Source organism: Parasteatoda tepidariorum, chromosome 6 (genome assembly GCF_982258835.1).
Source record: "Parasteatoda tepidariorum strain Cologne lab strain chromosome 6, Ptep-v5.0, whole genome shotgun sequence".
Classification (NCBI taxonomy): domain Eukaryota; kingdom Metazoa; phylum Arthropoda; class Arachnida; order Araneae; family Theridiidae; genus Parasteatoda; species Parasteatoda tepidariorum.
The window spans coordinates 79,523,291-79,545,229 of NC_141760.1; the positions used below are offsets into that span (position 1 = coordinate 79,523,291).

At 28.7% G+C, this 21,939-nt stretch overlaps 2 protein-coding genes across 2 annotated transcripts in view; one reads left to right on the forward strand and one right to left on the reverse strand.

Annotated features, from left to right (window-relative positions):
- Positions 1–6,968, reverse strand: part of LOC107439944 (calpain-C) — a 42,555-nt gene extending 35,587 nt beyond the window's left edge. The window contains exon 1 of the mRNA XM_087166074.1: positions 6,839–6,968. The gene's annotated coding sequence lies outside the window, so the exon portion shown is untranslated. The remainder of the gene's footprint in view (positions 1–6,838) is intronic.
- A 3,428-nt stretch (positions 6,969–10,396) lies between these two features.
- Positions 10,397–21,939, forward strand: part of LOC107439947 (serine proteinase stubble) — an 84,770-nt gene continuing 73,227 nt past the window's right edge. Inside the window, exon 1 of the mRNA XM_071178478.2 lies at positions 10,397–10,554. The gene's annotated coding sequence lies outside the window, so the exon portion shown is untranslated. The remainder of the gene's footprint in view (positions 10,555–21,939) is intronic.

A 21,939-nucleotide genomic window follows, 5' to 3' on the forward strand; every position in this document is an offset into this window, starting at 1 on the left:
AATTTTTTTCTTCTTATACAATGGCAATTTCTTCTTAGAAAGTTTTCTTAAACTTTCTTTATGAGGAGCTAATTTATCTTTCTGAGATTTCGTGAGTGGTATATTACCACACAATACATTCAATACACACTCACACAAAGTTTTTATTTCACTTTTTGAACACTTTTTTAAAAGAGACTTGCAATGTTTAGTTTTAGAGATCAATTTCATGAGCTCTAATGTTCGCTCATTACATACGGACATCTTACTTTCAAATGATTTGAATTTCGAGTGCCTGTCCTATTTATAGGTGTTGATAAAAGTTGAAAACCTTCAAATACAATGGTTAAAGTTGTCATCTAATTTCCTTGAAATTCACAGTTGAAATGAAGTTATCGAGGTTGGTACACATAATAAGTATCTCCAGGAAACATACCAGTACGCATGCGTAAAGATTCTTCCGTATCACACTTTAAATCAATGAGTAAATAACCATAAGGTTTTGATGTGGCATCAGCATAACATTCTTGAAAAAAATTAACTTTACGAGGGTACAATTGACGTCCTAAATGTGTAATTTGCGATTGATCTCTTCGATTCTTAAATAATACAAGATAATGAGCATTTAAGGATATTTCTCTCATTTCCTTTCCTTTATGAAAAATGTTTTGAACCACAAAAATAATGCTAAGAGATTTATGATGGGAAAATTTTGTAAATAATTTCGTCAATTGAGGATCATTTCCCAATTCACTCATGAGATCATCAATCACAATTAATGCATCTGAATATTGATTCAAATCGGAGGGAAGTCCTTCTTGAAAAACAACATTAGGCATCTCATCATATAATTTTTGATAAACGCCATAACACCATACCACATGTTTTGGAAAAGGATGTATCATTTGGTTTTCAATCACATTTTTTATGAAATAACTTTTACCACTACCTGTTGGACCTGCGAGGACAGCTGTAAAGGGATGTTTGAACTTCAAAAGATCCATGATGAATGAAAAACTTTACTCTCGCCACCTCTATTTATCGTTATCTCTTATCACCACAAGATGAGTTCAATCCTCAGCATTAATTATATTTAAATTAAATAATAAAATAGATTTAAAGTTATTTTATCTCTAACATTCCCACACAGATGGCGCCACTAGAGTTAAAATATGATATCATGTATTTATTATGTTATAATTAACACGTGTATGGTCAGTACCGTTGCCATCCAGAGAAAGTTATAATAACATTAAGAGGGGCAGAAATAAATATTTAATAACTGTCAAAAGGTTAAGTGAAAAATGTATCGATGAAACTGTAGGATGATATCGATATCAAATCCTTTTCATTAATACACGTGTTCAGAATACAAAAGTTTAACTTATTAACACATATCTAACCAAGCATTCGTGGGTCAGTGGTTATGATATCCAACTACTGACCCACGAAGGCTTTTTGATGGCGTGAGTTCGATCCTCAGCCTTAATTATATTTAATAAATAATAATAAAACAGAATTAAATATTAAAATAGATTTAAAGTTATTTTATTTCTAACATAGATGGCGCCACTAGATCAAAAGCATGTGTATGATATGTGTTATGTAATAAAAGATGACGTCATAACTTCATAATATACAATATCTCCCCCGAATAACAAAGTTTACAAGTGTTGCCATCCTTAAAAACTAATATTAAAAATAATAAGTGTTGCCACCCTCAAAAAACTAATAAATTATATAATATTTAAAAAAACGAAACTAAATTAAAAACAGAAACCGAAACTAAAAATATGTTAGGCTTAAGAAAAAAAAGAAATAAGCTCCCCATGACGTTGCAGACGAAGTTTCGATTTTCAGGCGGGCAGAAATAAGCAAGCGGGCAGAAATAAGCAACTTCCGGTTTATAGGAGGGCAGAAATAAGTCACTTCCGGTTTATGGGCGGGCAGAAATAAGCAACTTCCGGTTGGGGCAGAAACAAGCTCCGGTTGACTGTGACGTCACTTCCGTCCCCTCTAGTGAGGCGCCTACTACTATCATTGCTTAAACTATTGTAATACAGTGAGCGAAAAAAGTATAAGGACAGGCGAAAAATCACCAGTTCTAGAAGTCTTATTTACAGAATCGTGGGAAATTTTTTGAACTAAAAATAGGAGTGAAATTAAATTACTTCTTTTGTAAACTAATTAAAATTATCAAAAATAAACCTGTTTGAATTTACTTTTTGGTTTTTAAATCCAATTGATATTGGTAAAAAAGTATAAGGACATTGTTTTTTCTTCTCTAATTTTAGAAAATTTTGCATATTTGAAAATGACATTGAATTATTTTGATGAAGGATTAAAATGGATGAAGGATTAAAAGATTGGTTTGTGAAAGAAATTTCGCAATCGTCGACTTTCATCGCGACTATTGAACGATGTCCGAAGGAACTAATCTTTCTGATTCTGAAAAAGGAAAAATCGTTGCTTTTCGAGAGTGTGGATTAAGTGTGTGGGAAATTTACTAAAAAAATTAAGAGATCTAAAACAGTAGTTTATAATTTTCTAAGAAATCCTAGATTATATGGCATGAAAAAATGAACTGAGAATCCAGAAATTTGCACTCATCGACCAAAAAAAAAAAGAATGATTATCGGGAAAGCTTGCCAGAAAAAAGCAACTGCAAATGAAGTTACACAAAAGTTGAATTGTCCATGTTCATCAAGGACTGGATACGGAATGCGTATCGATCGACCATCGCAGGGATTCAAACCTGGTTCATTTCATTCGAAGGCGAACGCTCTATCCCCTGAGCCTCCATGACTCCGAAAATAATTATTGAAGTCAATAATACTTTTATATTCTTATTTTAATTTATTTTATATTAATTTGTACATATTTCAAATGCTATAAAATTGCCAAGCTATTATTGTCGTAATTATTAATTGAATGTGGTATTAAATACTTCTAGCATTACAGTTAAAAGTTCTGTGATATAGTGCTTAAAATAGGTACTGTAGTAATAGATTTTTATTGCCCTCGGAAACTGATAAGTACCCTAATATCATCATCTTATACATTCATGTCACCTAATAGACTCTAAACTCAGCGGCGCGACAACCCATAGAGGGCCAAGGCCTACTGTGCCCATCTCAGTGTTCTTGACCTTGGGCGCTGGGGTGCAGGAGCAGATGTTCCGGTCAGGTGGTTAGCCGAACGGGGCACCCCCAGTGTTTAGTTCCCAAGCATGCTTGGTACTCATTTATCGACCCACTGAAGGGATGAAAGACTGAGTCAACCTTGCCCGGGCCCGGGGATCGAACCAGGGACCTGTGGCACGACAGCACGAAGCGCTACCGCTCAGCCACCAGGCGTCACCTAATAGACAGCCTTTATAATTTTATTATTTGATGTGTGGCTTCCTAATGTTAGATTTAATCATAATCTGAGTGAAAAGTTCAACTCACTAAAAGAGAGACTAACTATACCTATAGTATCATTTAGTATTCAGATTTACTATTATTTTATAGAATTATTTCCATGGCTCAATAGGTCCAAGCTTCACTTCTAATTCATAAGTTCTTGCTGAGTTTCCATTATTTTAGATTATCGAGACATGCTTTAAAATCGCAAGTATCAATAAAATAAATATGTGGTTTCATATAGTTTCATATATACCTTTAAAAATACGAATTCAGTGACGTCATCACCATACATCGCGAAGTTATTAACATTGGTTTTGCTTGTGATAACTTAACATATGAAACCAAACATAAATAAACCAAACATTAAAAAGGCGAAAAAAGCTAATATTTGATTGATAGAGCTGAAAGCCAGCGAATCGCCTTATTTTGTAATATTTATCAAATCTTATGGAAAACTCTTTCTTTGGGATTTAGCTCACAAACCGAAGATAGCTTTTAAGTAGGCAATTATGTTCGCTATGTCTTAAAAGGTAACATACCAAATTTAGTACGGAACGTTTCAGAATTACGGATTTGCTTACAGTATATATACATATAAACATTCTGTTTTTTTACATTCATTATAGGAATTAATATCATAAGACATTTGTTGTTTTTTTTTCATTTCTTTTTTCTTTTTTTACTTTTGTATGATATCTAGTTTCTCAAAATAAAAATAATTTTAAAAAATTTTACCCTCTCTTCTTAATACTAAATGTTTTTTGTAGTATATGTATACTTATTTTTGCCTTTTGTTATAATATAATTGCACCAAATAACAAATAATGAATTTTTGCTGCTAGTCTAAGTTATTAGATATTAAGAAGACCCGCAGTTGACTGATCGTTCAGACACGGTTCCCAGCAGATCACCGAAGTCAAGCATCACTGGTTGCGGTCAGTGTGCGGGTGGGTGACCACTTGGATCCGTCTGCGTAGGGACCGAGTGTGTGCGGTATTGGTCCTCGTTAAACTGTTCTACCGTAAAGTGCTTGACTACGCGTGCAGTTCATTGGGCTACCAAAGCGGGGGTGCCATCCCCTCTGCAGAGGATCAAAATTGTGATGGCATATCTTCGGATCATTCTCAGGGATGTTTCCCAGACCGTCGCCAATAGCCCAATGTGCAGCTCTAGTGTAACGTAAATGAACTACAACAATAGATATTAAGAAGGGTAGCTAAGACCACTTTTTTCTTTTATTTTTGTCTTAGCAACACACATGTTTTAGAAATCTGCTATACACGCAATTTCTCCTTCTATAGACATGGCAGTCCCTTGTGGGCCGGAGCCTTCCCTAAAACCTTTTTCCATTCTGCTTCTTCCTTTGCAATTGTTCTCTATTTAGTAATTCTTGAGGTTTTAATATCCTCTTCCACATACTTAAGTCATCTGATCTAAGGCCTACCTCTAACTCTAGTTCCCATTGGTTTGTAATTGAAGATCGTAAATGTCAAGAAAGAAGGGTCCATTCGATGGAAGCTTTAAGCGGCTTATTTCGATGTATTTATTGACATCAATGCATGTTATTTACGTGAAGTAAGTAACGAACATAGCTAGACAAGTTCTACAACAGTAAACTAATCTCGTAAATAAACGATCTTAAATTAGCAGTTATATTTAACTAAACAATGGCCTAAACATGACAATGCTTTAAAAATGAGGTACCCGCAAGTGACGTAGTGTGGGTATCTCGAGTAAGCCAAGCCCGTCAAGAATCAATTCTCTCAAGTGACGCATTCTATTTTCTTTCACAAAGATTTCAAGTCTTTCACTATACATTTCTTACTTAACACAAAAACAGGTACGAAGCCATGTCGAACAAAAACAAACTAATTATGTATCGAAGTTGCCAGTGTTAAAAGTTGTTAAATACTTTCTATGTAAGCTAAAAGCTAACTTTTTGATTTATTTTAAAACTGCCGAGTTGCTATGGCAACGTTACTTCTTTTTTGTGGAACAAGAAATGATCGTCTGAAAATTATTATGTAAATAAAATGTTGTTCTTTTTTACTAAAAGTTGGAGTCCTATTTATTATTTAGATTAGAAGTAGAGAACGACAGAATATTTTACTTTCTGATAGAGTCTCGTAACAGCCAGATACACAAAATTAAAAATATATCACGGTACATTAAAATACATAAACGAATAATAAATATAAGTTAAGTAAAAGACGCAAAAGAGAAATAATTATATTTTAACAATTTCGTTGTGGAATACGGTGTACTACTTAATTAACTTTTCGTTAATTAACATTCTAACTTATATGGAGAGACTTAGCTCTACTTTAACACGCCATCTTGTTTATAAACGATCATCAGGCGCTGAGGTCATAGGTCACGTGAATGTGCATCAGATCAGTGATCGTCTTCTTCTCGAGTTGCAAGTACCTAATTCCCAGAATTTTAACTAAATATAACAGCTCAATACATAGAAACATCTGAGTACCGACGTGAAAAAATCTAGGTAGTTTTTTTTTTTCTTTTTTTTTTTTTTTAAATGAGCTCTTAAATCTTTTGAAAGGATAGCTAAATTATTACCTTGTCCCAATCATATTAATTAAACTAATCTTTTTTGTAACCAATTGATTTCTAAACAGGAAAGTAATGAGAGACTTTTCTTGATGTTGTTATTATTTATTTTTTTATTAATTCCATTGGAGTGTTTAAAAAACAAGTTGTATTCTGCTTAAATTTCTATTTTTCATTATAATGTTGAATTATTATTAATGGTATTATTATTAGTATTTAGAATTTATTTATTTTTTTTAATTTGTTTGTTTTAAGCTGGACCATAAAATCAAATCAAATCTGACTGAAATTGAATTAAATATTGAATGAGTAAAGTAATAAAAATAATTTAATTATTAATTTTTTTTGTAATGTTTAGGGAGCAGCATCTAAGAAAAACTCCGCTTCTCATTTTACGCAAGAAAATAATTACAACGAAATTCAAAAAGATCTTAACATTTATCTAAGCTGGTTAAAACTAACAAAAACAGGTAAGAAAAATATGAAGAAAAAAAACTACAATGTAATTTTTATTTCTGTATACACAGACTAGGAAAGTGATTTTGTTGCAGTTATTTAAAAGCAGATCATAAATTTTCTTAATTATAGTTTCAAATAGAAAAACATGGATTCCAACTATTATTTGCCTTAATAGTTATCTCCAATTATAAACAGCTGTAGTCATAAAATTTCTCCCCTTCCATTGTTTGAAATATAAGTCTCAGTGTCAATGCACATTTAAATCTTCTTCTTTTTTTAAAAAATAAATAATATTTCTAAAACGATATTTTTTTTCATTTTTAACTTTCATTGTCAATGTCCAGACTAAACAGAAAAACACTTGTCATTATTATTTGAAAAGGACCTGAGAAAATTAACCATAAACAAATAAAATATGCACTTACCTCTTGAAGTCTATATTTTTCTATAGTAAATAATGAATGTATCCTTAAAAGTGTTTTTTTTTATACAGATATATATTCGATTTGATTTGGCAGCATCGAGTAACAGACGATCAAACTGAAATTTGTTTGCGGAAGAAGTTAACTGCTCGTAGCTTCTGTACGCGGAAGCACACGGAATATACACCGATGAGATGAAGGGAAAAGCAATAATGTTGTAATAAAAAGCACAAAAAAGCGAATAAAATAGTAAGTTGAGAACTTCGTTAAGGTCAAAGCCTTATTTTTTCTAATTCTAAACCTAAACAGTGTTGTGTTCACCTTATCTCATAGAGAACCGGTCTATTTTGGCCTGGCAAAGTTCAAGAATAATTCGGCTTTGGGCTATAAGCTACCTCTAAACGAAATAAATTAATTCCACAGCATATTATAGCGAAAGGAGTTTTTAAAAAACTTTAATTGTGATAAAAAATATAAATTATTCTGCATCAATAATTATATCATACATGTAAAGAGCTTACAGAGGGAAACGGGAATCACACAGCGAAAGAGGAAATTTTGAAGTAACGACGTAATTTTTTCAAAAATAAAGAAAAAAATATTTTTGTTGGTGAAAGTGTATGCATACAGATTGCCACTTATGTTTGAATAACAAAAGGAGACAAACTGTCTACTTCTTAAAAAAAGCAAGAAGATATGCGCTGCTTCGAGTTTGTCCTGAGTTGACTTTCTGAGATTGTTATGGAAACTCTGGAATGCATAGTATAGTGCATCGATCCAATGTTATCCTTAAGAAGTAGAAATTTGTGACATTTTGTTATAAAAACATAAATGGCATAATGTGTGCATCCACTTTCGTCAATAAAAAAATGCTTTTTGCCACCCTGTAATTCTGTACCCAACAGTATTTAATCAATTGAATTATCCTTTTTCAAAAAAGCAAATAGTGATTTCAAAAAGTAAATAAGTTTGCATTATTAACACACAAAATATAAATTTACTCCGAAATATATTTATACAAAATTTTGCATATGGATATGAAATTACATAAATGATTATTTTTTGACTATCTAACAGAAAAAAAAATTCATATATTGGTAAATACGATAAATTTAATCACGCAAATTTATAGTATAGGGCATTACTATAGACTTAATAGTAACGCTTTTCGTATCAGTGCAGGATAAAAATTCCAAGTTGGTTAGATTTAGCGATGGTTAGTACATGCATACAGTAAAATAGTTAATTTTCATCCTGTAATTCTGTACCCAACAGTATTTTATCAATTGAATTATCCTTTTTTAAAAAAGCAAATAGTGATTTCAGAAAGTAAATATGTTAGCATTATAAACATGCAAAATAAAAATTTACTCCGAAATATATTTATACAAAATTTTGCATATGGATATGAAATTACATAAATGATTATTTTTTGACTATCTAACAGAAAAAAAAAATTCATATATTGGTAAATACGATAAATTTAATCACGCAAATTTATAGTATAGGGCATTACTATAGACTTAATAGTAACGCTTTTCGTATCAGTGCAGGATAAAAATTCCAAGTTGGTTAGATTTAGCGATGGTTAGTACATGCATACAGTAAAATAGTTAATTTTCATCCTGTAATTCTGTACCCAACAGTATTTTATCAATTGAATTATCCTTTTTTAAAAAAGCAAATAGTGATTTCAGAAAGTAAATATGTTAGCATTATAAACATGCAAAATAAAAATTTACTCCGAAATATATTTATACAAAATTTTGCATATGGATATGAAATTACATAAATGATTATTTTTTGACTATCTAACAGAAAAAAAAAATTCATATATTGGTAAATACGATAAATTTAATCACGCAAATTTATAGTATAGGGCATTACTATAGACTTAATAGTAACGCTTTTCGTATCAGTGCAGGATAAAAATTCCAAGTTGGTTAAATTTAGCGATGGTTAGTACATGCATACAGTAAAATAGTTAATTTTCATCCTGTAATTCTGTACCCAACAGTATTTTATCAATTGAATTATCCTTTTTTAAAAAAGCAAATAGTGATTTCAGAAAGTAAATATGTTAGCATTATAAACATGCAAAATAAAAATTTACTCCGAAATATATTTATACAAAATTTTGCATATGGATATGAAATTACATAAATGATTATTTTTTAACTATCTATCAGAAAAAATTCATATATTGGCAAATACGATAAATTTAACCATGTAAATTTATTGCACAGGGCATTACCATATTCTTTAGCGCTTTTCCTATCACTGCAGGAGAAAAATTCGAAGTTGATGGTCAGATTTCGAGATGGTTAGTGCATGCATACAATTTAATGGTTAATGGTTAGTGCATACTTAAAATACAGGTAAAATATTACCAAAACAAAATCTTAGTGGGGTTTTTTTTCATTCAAAAAAACAGTTTATATTTCATTTTAAACGAGAGTAGTTCTACAATTTTAAGCAAGTGAATAGAAATGCAATTAAGTACTTATAAGTTAAATATCGGTATCGAACTGTATAAATGTAAAATATTTGCTCGGGTGTCTTTTATTTTTGTCTCCGACTGCTCCTTTTTGGTGTTGTAAATAGTGGTTAGTTTAAAAACAATATTTTAATGTTTTCTCAGTTAGCAGCACCATCTTTTGACAAACTTTGTAACTAATTTTCAAATTTCTTGATAAAAAAAAAATCATTAATTTGTTTTTAACATTTCCAGCCAATTTTAGTACACCCGGTAAACAATAAGAAAATCACCTTTTTTCTAGTTCAGATTTGTCTTAAACTTTTTAGTTTTCTCAAGGAAAAGCACACGAAGCATTTTAATACTGCATGATCATTAACCATTTTGGGTATATTCCATAAAAGCTCTTATTGAAACCAGAACTTGGTTAGAAAATTTTAATGAGTTTAGAAAATTTTATGTGTGGTATAGGAAAAATGTCGCTATAACTGTACCAAAGAATTCTTGAAAAATCTTTTCCTGTAGTTAAAAGTCTGATTTTTTTGTGAGAAAATTTATGAAAAGAAAGTTATTTAATCAGTCATAAATAAAACTAATAATTGTTTTTCAATTTTGTACTTAAAAAAAGAAACTTAAGCGTATTCCTTTTGTAACATAAAGTAATATCAACATAGAACATTGTCAACTCGCTGATTTGAACTACTTTTTCACGAATAATAAATACCAAAATCAATGAGCGTATAAGAAAATAAAAAACCCTTTAGCAAATTTAGAAGATGTTTCGATTGTTTCAAATAATTGATGAAATTGAGAATCATTCTGTATTTAATTTCTATATTTTTATTTATTTATTTATTTTTGAAAATTTAATCAAGTTTTGTTTTAAAAAAAAGTGAAATAACTGGAAAGTTTTCACAGACTGAGTTCTTATAATTAAGTATAACCGTGAAAAGGTCATTGGAGTGAGGAAGGAAAATAATGAACTTAGTCTTTTTCTGTTTAACTGTGAACTTGGTCTTTTTTATATAACTTCTCATGTTACTGTTTAATTGTACTTAGTCATTTCTGTTCACCATATCTTACAGAATTTTACTGGAATCAAGCTGTGCTGAGGTTGACTTTTATTGTGAGTCTGATGTGAATAGATGATTTGTATGGATTACTTGAAAAAATACTTTTACAAATTTAAACACTATTTTGAAGGAATAAACTCAAAATGGATACGTAAATTAGCTGTAGTTTGGTAAGTAAATTTAGAAACTAAAAATAATTGCTTTTTTTTTTACATATTTTAGAAACATCTAAATTACTTACATCTGCTGTATATACATATGTCAGGAAAACTCAAGATGAAAATTACAAAATTTGTTTACCTTCGATTATTTCATTTTTTAAGAGGATTTTGTTAATAATCAGAAACTTATTAAATTTTAATCGCCGTGAAGATATTTTATTGAATGCTACAGTTGAAAAATTTATTATGTTTTAGCTAAAAAAATTATGATTTTACCAAGATTTTTCTTCGTATTTATTGTCTTTTTTTATCGTATTGTTATATAGCTGTTATTTGAGTAAAATATTTCTGCATAACTAATATTTTGTTAATATAACTAGAGAAGAATTTTTTTTGTGTTTAGGAGAAATTTTGTCAAAATATCTCTTTTTCGAGGAAAATGGACTTTTTTGTCAACGAAAAAAAATTATAAAATTCTTCGGGGGTTTTTTTTCCTGCTAAAATTAGATTTACCCTACGGTTGTTGAACTGTTGACTTGTCTGATAAGATGACACTCAGCAGTGTTTCGGGAAATTTTCTTTTCTCGTTGCTTTGAACCATGAACCCTTTGCTTTGAACCATGAACCCTTTGCTTTGAACCATGAAGAAAACTTAGAATCAATGGGGAATAATAAAGAAAAATCAAACTCTTTAGAATAACTTAATAACAGATATAAATGTAATGAAAATTTCCCTGATCAGAAAATATAAATGTAATGAAAATTTCCCTGATCAGAAAAGTTTTTGACAAAATTTTCTAAAAACATTTCTGGGGGTTAAGAAGTATTAAAATCTGGATAATTATTGCCTGGGGTATTATTCTTATGATAGAATGGAAACTTTAGTCAAACTTCAGTGTACTATTTTGGATGGTCATGTTTTCCTCCGCTGTGACAATTTTATGGAATAACGTGTAACTTTCAGGAAAAAATAATAACAGCCATGTTGCGAAGTCAACCATGGATTGGTATGCGGCACGAGCGCTCGCTTCCCAGTGAGATGACTCAAATTTAAATCCCAGAGTCGACTGGTCATACGAAAGCTGCTTTACGCTCGCACCGACCACAAATTTTTTCTATAGAGTATTTTGTTAAAATAACAGTACTTACCTGCTTAAAAGATAGACGTCTATTTTTACATAACAGTATTTTTCGGCGAAATGGTTTTATACTGGCACATTGGCTGACAGTTTCTATCCGTAAATTCAAAAGGTTTTTTTTTTTTTTTTTTTTTTTTGCTGTATGGGCAGGTGTGAAGAAAATTTTTTTATTCATTTTCTAGTTCGTACATCCCTATCAAAGGCAGTTTCAAAACAGTTCGCAACAAATCCTTAGATGACAATTAATTGCATTTCTCTCCCCCCCCCTCCTTTGAATGGAAAAAGACTATTAATTTTGTTTACTGAATTTGAAAGTTGTTACGCTTTAGTGATCCAACTTATCCCTGAGATCCTCCATATGGTTCAGGTTTGGGTTCTAGGCAGGCTAGTTCATTTGATTAACCCCATTGTCACCATACCGATTCTTGACGAACTTCGCTCCATGTGAGCTATCGTTGTCTTCTTGAAAATAAAATAAGTGTTACCCCTGAAACTGCCACAATGTAGGAAACCACTAAGTGTTGGCACTATCATCCACTAAGGTTTTGGCATTGAGCTCACTATAAATTTGGATCAGGGATTGCAGTTCATAATATGAAAAGCACCCAAACCATAATTCTACCTCCACCAATATGTACGGGTTGTCCAAAAAGTATTGGTAAATAATGTAAGTAAAACACTTGTTGTAAAAAGTTTCCAATTTTGTTAAAAAAAAATTAATCTTTGAAACGATAAATAGATAGCAAAATTTTCTCACATTAAACGAAAGAATTAAAATAATAAAACACAAATATATACATATTGGAAAACCTAACTTTAAAGGTTTTGAAATTCTCTTAAAATTTAGAAATTAATATTTTAAATCAGATTGGTACCCAAAATTGATTGATGTTCAATGCATGTCGAAACAAGAATTTAAAGCCACGTTTTTATTTTAACTCTTCTTCTATTTTAAAACTAGTCTTCGCTTCGCATGAAATATTTTTAAACGAATGATCTAAGAATGATCTTTAAAGTTTTCTATGCCGATAGTAGGAAATGAAGACTCTACCATGTTTTTATTTCTTGTTCAGAAGCTTACAATTGATGATATCTATTTGGCATCTTTGGTGTTTCAATTTACTACCAAAATACAGGTTTTCAAAGGTCAATAGTTTATTGTAACCCCCCCCCCCCCAAATACACTTAAATCTTTTTTTTTTCGTCATCAAAACAATATCAGTTAAACTCTTAATCCAATGAAATCTTCGAAATTAAAAAACTCAGCGAGGGGAGTGAATGTAGTATAGTTAACTAAGACTAAAATAAGAACTTTTTCCAATAAAGATCAATTTTTCCAAGACGTTATTCATGCCCTTTCATCCATTCAGCTTTTCATGTATTTGTGGAGGAAGAAAAAAATTTTATTGTTCATTAAAAACTTTTTTTTCTTTAAAATAATTATGATTTCTTCTCACTATTTCATCGCAATATATTAAATGCACAAGCATTCAATTACAATTGATCAAATATCTTTGTAAGAGATTTTTAAAGACATTTTTCCCTACATTATTTTGAAAAAAAATGTTTCAAATTTTTGGATTCTAAAAGAAAAAGACAAGCTCATGTAGCTGACATTAAAGGAGTGTATTGGTAAAAAGTTTGAGAGCTAAATGACTATTATAAAATTACATGTCATTTATTTTTATTTTCTGAATTATTAAAACAATTGTATACTGCAATAATTTACGGTGAGTAATTGAATTTTTATAGTAATTGAATTGTTACACATTATTCATATGTTTGCAAATTGTTAAAAATATTAATATTACAATAGTTTAGACTCTTAAAATATTTGTAATGATATTAATCCGACAGAAATTGTCAAAGAAAAAAAGGACTAGCTTAATCTAATTACTCCAGTTTTTATCAAGCTTAAGTTTTATGAAAAGTCCTCTTTGCCGTACATATTTCAGCACAAATGTTTCTTATAATGACTATTCTTTCTGATTTTTCTTATTAAAAAAATGACCATTTCTTGTTTATTTGTTTTTTCTACATTTTTCTCCAAGAATTAAAGGAAAAGAAAAAAGGAAACAAACTTTTTAACTCAATTACCTCAACTTTTAAGAAACATACTATTTGACGTACAGATTATTTATAGATTTTTTTTTCTCACAATTAAGATGATTAAATTTTTTTCAAATATTAATATGATATTTTTACAATTAATAATAGAAAAAAATATTTTTTTTCGCCTTATTATCAGTACTTTAAAATGTTATAATTCAAGCTTTACAAAACATTAAATCTTCCATCAAAAATAATTTTTAATATAATTGCGACAACTTCAACTTTATATAAATCGTAATTTCTGTTTGATTAATTTTTGCCAATTTTACCTCTAATTACCACTAATTTTGCCAATTACTTTTTTAATTAGATTTCTTTTTTAGCTTCAAAAATGCTAATATGAAACGTTATTCCCTTATGCGCAAATTAAGTTACAATAATAAATTTTTATTATTTTTTTGTATTTAGACTAATAAAATTTGAAGAAAAAAAACTGAAAAATTTATCTTAAAAAAAATAATTAATAAATGCAATAACTATAATGAATTTTCTGGAAAAAGAACTCTGCTCTCCGCTAGGTGGCACGCCGATCCTCAACATTCTTTTGGTTTCATCATTTCTTTCAATATTTCTCAATAAAACGAATTTCAATTTGTTAAAAAAAAAGTAATTATAATAAATTTATGAAAGGACATTTTGGTAATATGTGAATCATAAAAAAATAAACGATTTTCTGGATTTGAAAAATAATCAATCATTCTAGAAAAAAAATTTAAATACGGAATGATGAGAAGAAATATGTAAGAAATAAGTTTTCTTCGTGAGCAATGTTACAATGATATACATATATCATTATAACGATTCATATTGGAAACCGGATTTTATCTCTCTTGAGTTAAGATTTTTATGTTTTTTTCAAATTTTAACAGAAATATTAAAATTTGTATCTTTAAATATCCGTCTCTTTTTCTATATCTATCTATTTTTGTTACTTTCGTCATCAAAGTGAGTGCAAACTTAAACATTAAAAATTTATAGACAGACAAATAAATAACATAGATAAATAAATTTCCTACATCAATGAAAGATAAATAATTTCCTGTAACAATAAGTGATAAATAAATTTACAATAATATTGAACTCCTGGTCATTTTATTTAAAATCTTCTTAAATTAAATTTAGGAACACAAATTAATGAGAAGAAATATATAAGAAATATTTTTTTCTCTTAAACGATCTTTGAATGATGTACTTGTATCTTTATAACTTGTATATTCATATTGGAAGCGATTTTTGTGTATCTTAAATTAAGATTTTTATGTTTTTCAAAATTTCAATAAAAATGTTGAGATTTATATCTATATATATCTAATCTCTCTCTCTTTCTATCTATCTATTTTTGTTACTTTCGTCATCAAGCCGAGAGCGAGCTTATAAAATAAAAATTTCTAGTGAGGTAAATAACTAATATAAGTATCCTAACAATCAAATTCTGTTTCTTGTAATTAAAATAATGTCATTGTTTTATTTACTCTTATTTATTTATTTCTTATTCATTAATTTTTTTAATATATTTTGTTTTATCTTGTCCAGTGATGGCTTTGAATTATAAATTTAGAATATGTTACAAGTTTTCATGATCAATTTATTTGCGAACACTACCTAAAGATGAATAAAACCATATTTCAGATCAACATCCATTCTTCTTTCATTCAACTGCATTCTTTCGGACGGTTGAGTTCAGTCTGTTGTGTCGTCATGCATGGATTAAGGATTAAAACAAAAATTTTCAAATCAGTTTAATTAATACGTTGCAGTCCGAGCACTAATGATAATAAAAATTAATAATAATTAACTAAAAAATTATCTACAAATCGCTAGCAGTCGTAGTATTTTGAAATATAAATTCATTTTATAATTATTATTAATTAATTATTAAATAATTTTATTAATTAATTATTGCTTGATTTTATTATTTAATGTTATTACTTAATCATTGCTTAATTTTATTAATTAATTATTACTTAATTTTATTAATTAATTTTATTATTAATTATTGCTTAATTTTATTAATTAATTTTATTACTTCATTATTACTTTATTTTATTAGTTAATTAATATTATTTCATAATATTAAATTATCAATAACGAATTATTAATTAATATTTAGTAAGTAATTAATTATTATAATGTAAATTTTTAAAATTTAAATTAAAAAAAACTTTATTTTAAAAATTTAAAAATAGCCATACGACAGTACTTTCTAAGTTTAAAGTCATATAATAATTTTCTAAATTGAAACAATTTCTAAAATGACAAAATAGTAATCTAAATTTATTTCATTTCCAAACTGACTAAACAATAATATTCTAAATTAGTTTTATATTTAATATTCAAATTTTGAATTATAGTATTCTAAATGTAAATAGATTTTACTTAAAAAACCTATAATATTTCGTCTGTGTAGTAGCAAATAAAATTCTAAAAAATTTATTAGATTTAATTTTTTAGTATTAACAATATTTTACAACTTGTTACCACCTGTTTAATTTTAAAATTATTAAATTCTCAGCTTCCGTAGAACAAGATAATAATATAGAAATTGAATTGTTACGCGTTCCAAGCGCTTTTATAATTTGAATTAAAATTAGTTCCCTACTTATAAGATTAAAACAAGTTTAGAAATAATATGGTTGAAGATATTGTTAAAAATATACTTGAAATAAATTGTTTCACTAAAGTTGAACAAAAAACAGACCTTTGTATTTAACCTTCTATTTTATCATTAAATACGCAATAACTCATAGACGCATTCTTAAACAATAAAAAAATTAAAAATAAAAAACGAATGGAAATGTAAATTTCATTGTTCCCGTATGGAAAACGAAATTGAATTCTTTGTCACTCAACTTCTGTGTTATTTTCTTTAAACTGTGTTTAATGACTATTATTTAATATTCTAAACATACTCATAAAACTTCTTGAATTACTTTACAGGGTGGTCTTAAAATTATGAGACTTTCTAAAAATGTATATAAAAGCATCCAAATACTTGTTTTTTGAACTGAAATGTTGTTGCTAAAAATGCATTATGTAAAGTTTATTTGAAATTTATACGTATGAATAATAATAAAAAAAACGAATGGAATTTTCTTTTCTAGTCATACAGAAAAATATACTTCAGTGGAGAAATAATTTAGAAGAAATCCATTTTTTTATATAAGAGAAACGTTTTCTTTGTCGCTTCAATATTTTATTTTTATTTTAAAATTTTAACCGCACTATTTTTAAAAATATTATCTACCACTGAAAAAATCCTGCATGTTTTTATTTGCTTATTATAAATTTTGTTTCTGGTTTTTAAAGTTTGACTTGGTGCTTTGATTACAATTGATATAACACAATATTTTTTTTAGTTATAACTATTGTTTTATTTATATTTCTATAATCTGTTAATTGGATTATTCTAATAAATTTTTTTCTGTAAATTACTTTATAACAATATATATTTTAATATATATTAAAAGAATAAATTTAATTGTAGGTGAGCCTCATGTTAATTGAAAATAATTTTTGTATTTTAATATACTTTTCTGGAGACCTTAGAGTATGTCTAAATTTTTTCATATGGTTTTAATTCAATGCCACCTAATTTTTCCATTTTTTACTGAAAAAACGCAGCAAAATTTGCCGCGTTTTTGTCTAAATATATTTGTTATTTAGATGTTAAAAAGCTCAACTATTAAAAATTTTAAACAACTTGAAGGAACAATTTTTGGAAGAGGTGGTCGAAAACAGTCTGCAATGAGGCCATATTAGAATGGTGCCACTTCCTTAAATTGGGATAAACCATATTTCAGTTACTCGCACCGTAAAATATTCTCAGTGTTTGACAGATCATGGGTTAAAGTCTGTAAATCTGATTTCTTCAAATTTAAAAAACTGAGCCGTAGTGGTTCAATGGATGGAGCGTTCACCTCCTAATTAGGTGGCCAGGTTCAAATCACAGCGTTGGCTGGTCATTTCGAATTTTGCACCCGGCTTCCCCCGACCACGGTGGAAGCGTAAAATACCCGTAGTAGTCGACGGATCATCAGTTAGAATCTCCTACCCTGCTAGGTTAACCGTGGGAGGTTTTCCTCACCTGGAAGCTAATTTCTCCCAATATTTAATCCAGGAGTTCCTTTGTCTTCTTGATTGGGTTCAAACTTACATGGCTACGCAGTTTAATATTGTAGTCGTAAAGACAAAATTAGGTCGGCTATTCAACGACGGTAATAAAGTAAAACAAAGTTTAAGAAACTGAGTCGTTGGTGTTTAGGGTATAGAGCCTACGTTTCTGAATGATGTGACCCAGGTTCGAATCCCAGTGGTGGCTGGTTGATACGATTTCTGCTTCAAACTCGTATAGTCCACAGTGCTGACGTAAAACCGGGAGAAGTTTTCGTTCTTTTTCTCTCAGTGTAACGTAAATGCTGGTTAGTTTCATCAAAAAAGTCCTCCGCGAAGACTAGTTTATCCCATTTCTTGATCCATGAGTTACCTTGTGTTCTGGGTTAGGTTGAAAATTACTAGGCTACGGAGAGGAACATTGGTAGTCGTAAACTCAGAATTGGGTTGGCTGTTATTTTATGAAAAAAAATAAATAAATGTAACAAGTTGTTTAAATTGAATTATAAGTTGTAACTGTTAGTGATGTAATTCAATAATATGATGAATACTAATTTTATTCCATTTCCAAACATCAGATTTGTTCTTTCTAAAAAAAAAAAAAGCTGTTACCTATAATTATAATTTCAAATGCATTTCCTTACTCCTTATAACCCATATGGTCAAAATAGCGAGTAATACTAACTTCTGTTTCTTTTATTCCTACTTCAGAATATTCTTTCATTATGGCTATTAAATCCGGGATGGATGTTCGTTCCGCTTCGGAGATGAGTTGTAGGCTGGCTTCTGCTTCTTTATTTACTTTTTTTTTCCGTTTCCCGCTTCTTAAAAGTGGAAAATGTATTGTTCGATTTTAATGCAAGTGTTGAAAGAAAAGTTGAAATGAAAAGTATTTAGGTCATCGTTGAAACTAATTTTGATTTTAATTTTTCAAAAAAAAAAGAAATTTTCTTTTTTCAAAGGGTTCTCTTGAGATTCAAATTAAGTGTCACGTATTGACGATTCTTTTTATGTGGAAAAGGGAACGATCAATTCTTACACATAATCACACGGAGATGGAAGAACGCCCATTCAATGAGCAATTGTAGAACTTTTTGAAAACGGATGATTTGAAAGCCATCTTGCTTTGATAGTTCTTATCTTTACAAAGGGAATAATTGAAAAAAATATTCTAAATTAGCATTTCGATCCTTAAATGAAAACTCGTTCTAAACGAATAGAAAAATCGGTATAGTTGTTTTGGGGTATTCTCGATGTTTTAGAGGAGGTTTTCTCACTGGAATGTTATGTTTAGTTCCAAACAGATGTTTAGGTACGAACTTGATCATGAAACCTGTTTATTGGTTTAGTTTACAAGCTGTTTATTTTGAATTTTCGATTTTATATCAAACTCTGGAATATTGTGTTAGTTAACTGAGGTATTGTGTTGTGATCTTTCACCATGGAATGCATGCAATTTATTTTCTTTGGACATTCTACAAAATTTTTTTAAACTTCGCACAATCGTAAAGTAAGTGTTTTTAATATTACTGCAAAATTTTATTTTAGAGTTTTTGTTATTTAATGTTTTTTAGTCATGATGGATTTTTAATTCTCCGAATGAAATTATAAAAAAAAATTTTAAATGAAATATTTTTTATAAAAAAAAGAAAATTTCAGAAGACATTTTTTTTAAAATTTAGATTATTTTATTGGTAAAATTTTCATATATGTTTTTAAATTGCAAGTTGCAGTTATTTTTTAAGAAATTAATATTTTTTGGCTTTGCGTACAGCATAAAAATTGGTTTTAAAAAAATGAAGAGGATAAACTGAGTTCCTCTTCTTGAACATATTTGTATACTGTTGATAAAATCTATCAGAATAAATAGTAAACAAAATAATTTTGTGAAAGAGACTCTCCTAGCTTAACCGATATTCATAAATTTTTAAATTAAAATCAATAAATATAATGAATAAAATTATATTAAATGAATAAAACAATTACTCTAATAATAAAATAATTAATACGCACTACTTATAGAGAAAAAAGAAAAGTTTTTTTTTTTCACAACGTTTTGAACAAATTTTGATATTATTTTATTTATAAATTCATTTTGATTTAAAAATTTTAACTCCTGTGTAAGATGTTTTTTATTTTTTATTTTTTTCTGTTGATGAAAGGTTTATTTTTTTTTTTAAAGAAAAAGGAAGCTCATTTTATTTTTAATGTTCACGTGCACCAAGCTTTTAACACAAGAAAATTGCTGAGTTATAAAATAGACATTTTATAAAAGATAAATTCAGTAGCGTATTTGTAATAACATAATATTCACCTCCAAGTAAATGAGTAACATAAAAGATCTGAAAATAAATTCATTTTAGTTGAGGTATTTTTTATCAAAACTAACAAGTGATGCAACACCAAGTATCACTCACCATTTAAGCAGCAATTCGATATTAAGAAAATAAAATTTAAAAAATAATTCATGCGTTTCCGTTTGGTACAGGAAATAAGAAATTTTAAAAGTATTACTGTTTACTAAGATAAACTTAAAATGAATTACCGCATTTCTGACTCACAAGCAATAAAAATACACTTGGTTGGATTATTTTGAAGTTATTTTAAAATACTTAATAAAAGCAGAAAAATGATCGATTTCAACACAGTAATTGGTGTTCTTAGTTTATCAAAACTTAAAATATTATTTGCTCTATTTCTAATTTACAAACATTTGAAAATTTAAATAAAATGAACAAAACCGCATTAGTTTTTTTAAGAGATTCGTATGTTAGCGTACATTTACCAATTGAATATCTACACTCTATATCTCTTTATATCAAATCAGGTATCTGCTCTCTTTATCTCTCTGTATCAAATTGGATATCTACTCTCTTTATCTCCCTATATCAAATTGGGTTTCTACTCTCTATATTTCTCTATATCAAATTTGGTATCTACTCTCTTTATCTCTATATATCAAACTGGGTTTCTACTCTCTATATCAAATTGGGTATCTACTCTCTATATCTCTCTATATCAAATTGGGTATCTACTCTTTTTATCTCTATATCAAATTGGATTTCTACTCTCTTTATCTCTCTATATCAAATTGGGTATCTACTCTCCTTATCTCTCTAAATCAAATTGGGTATCTACTCTCTTTGTCTCTCTATATCAAATTGCGTTTCTTCTCTCTTTATCTCTCTATATCAAATTGGGTATCTACTCTCTTTATCTCTCTGTATCAAATTGGGTATCTACTCTCTTTATCTCTCGATATCAAATTGGGTTTCTACTCTCTGTATCAAATTGGATATCTACTCTCTATATTAAGAAATTGAAAGGGCCGCCGGAGCAGCCGCTATTTTGAGTGTAGAAAATATCCCGACAGTACAATAGAATAAAAAAAAGTTAAGTTCAAGAATAATTAAATGTTAAATTTGTATGAAAAAAACCATACTAGCCGCTTTATACGCGCAGGAATGCAAATTCAGAGTTAGAATTTGGTATGCTGAAAAATTCATTATTTTCTATGAACTTAGCACAGAGTTTCTGTGTTCGACGTTTAAGGGGAATATCGACGTATCGAATATCTAAAATATCGACGTTTAAGGGGAAAAAATCAATGATTAATGAGAAGAAATTGCGGGGTAGACGAGCGGATTGAGTGGGGGCAGATCCTCCTAGTCTATTTAAAAATTCGTAAGTGCTGCTGTTTTAAACGTAAGATGTTACGTTACATTTTGTTTTGCTACACAAAAAGTATTTGACTTAAACTTAAAATTACGAAAATGTGTTGGAAAAATGTATATGGAGTACTGGGGAATAAACAAAAATTAATATTTGATAATTAGTTCAACAATTATAAGCTCTCATATCTGTTGTAAGAAATGCCAAGCATTTCGTTTTCCTGTCTGCTGAAATACAAGTACAGAATTGAAAACTGACATGCTGAAAGTGCCATTTTTATTTGTTAACTTAGCGTGAGTTTTATCCGAAATTCCAATTTGTTCAAAAGTTGGAGTTTTAAGTGCTTTTATTATATATTTTT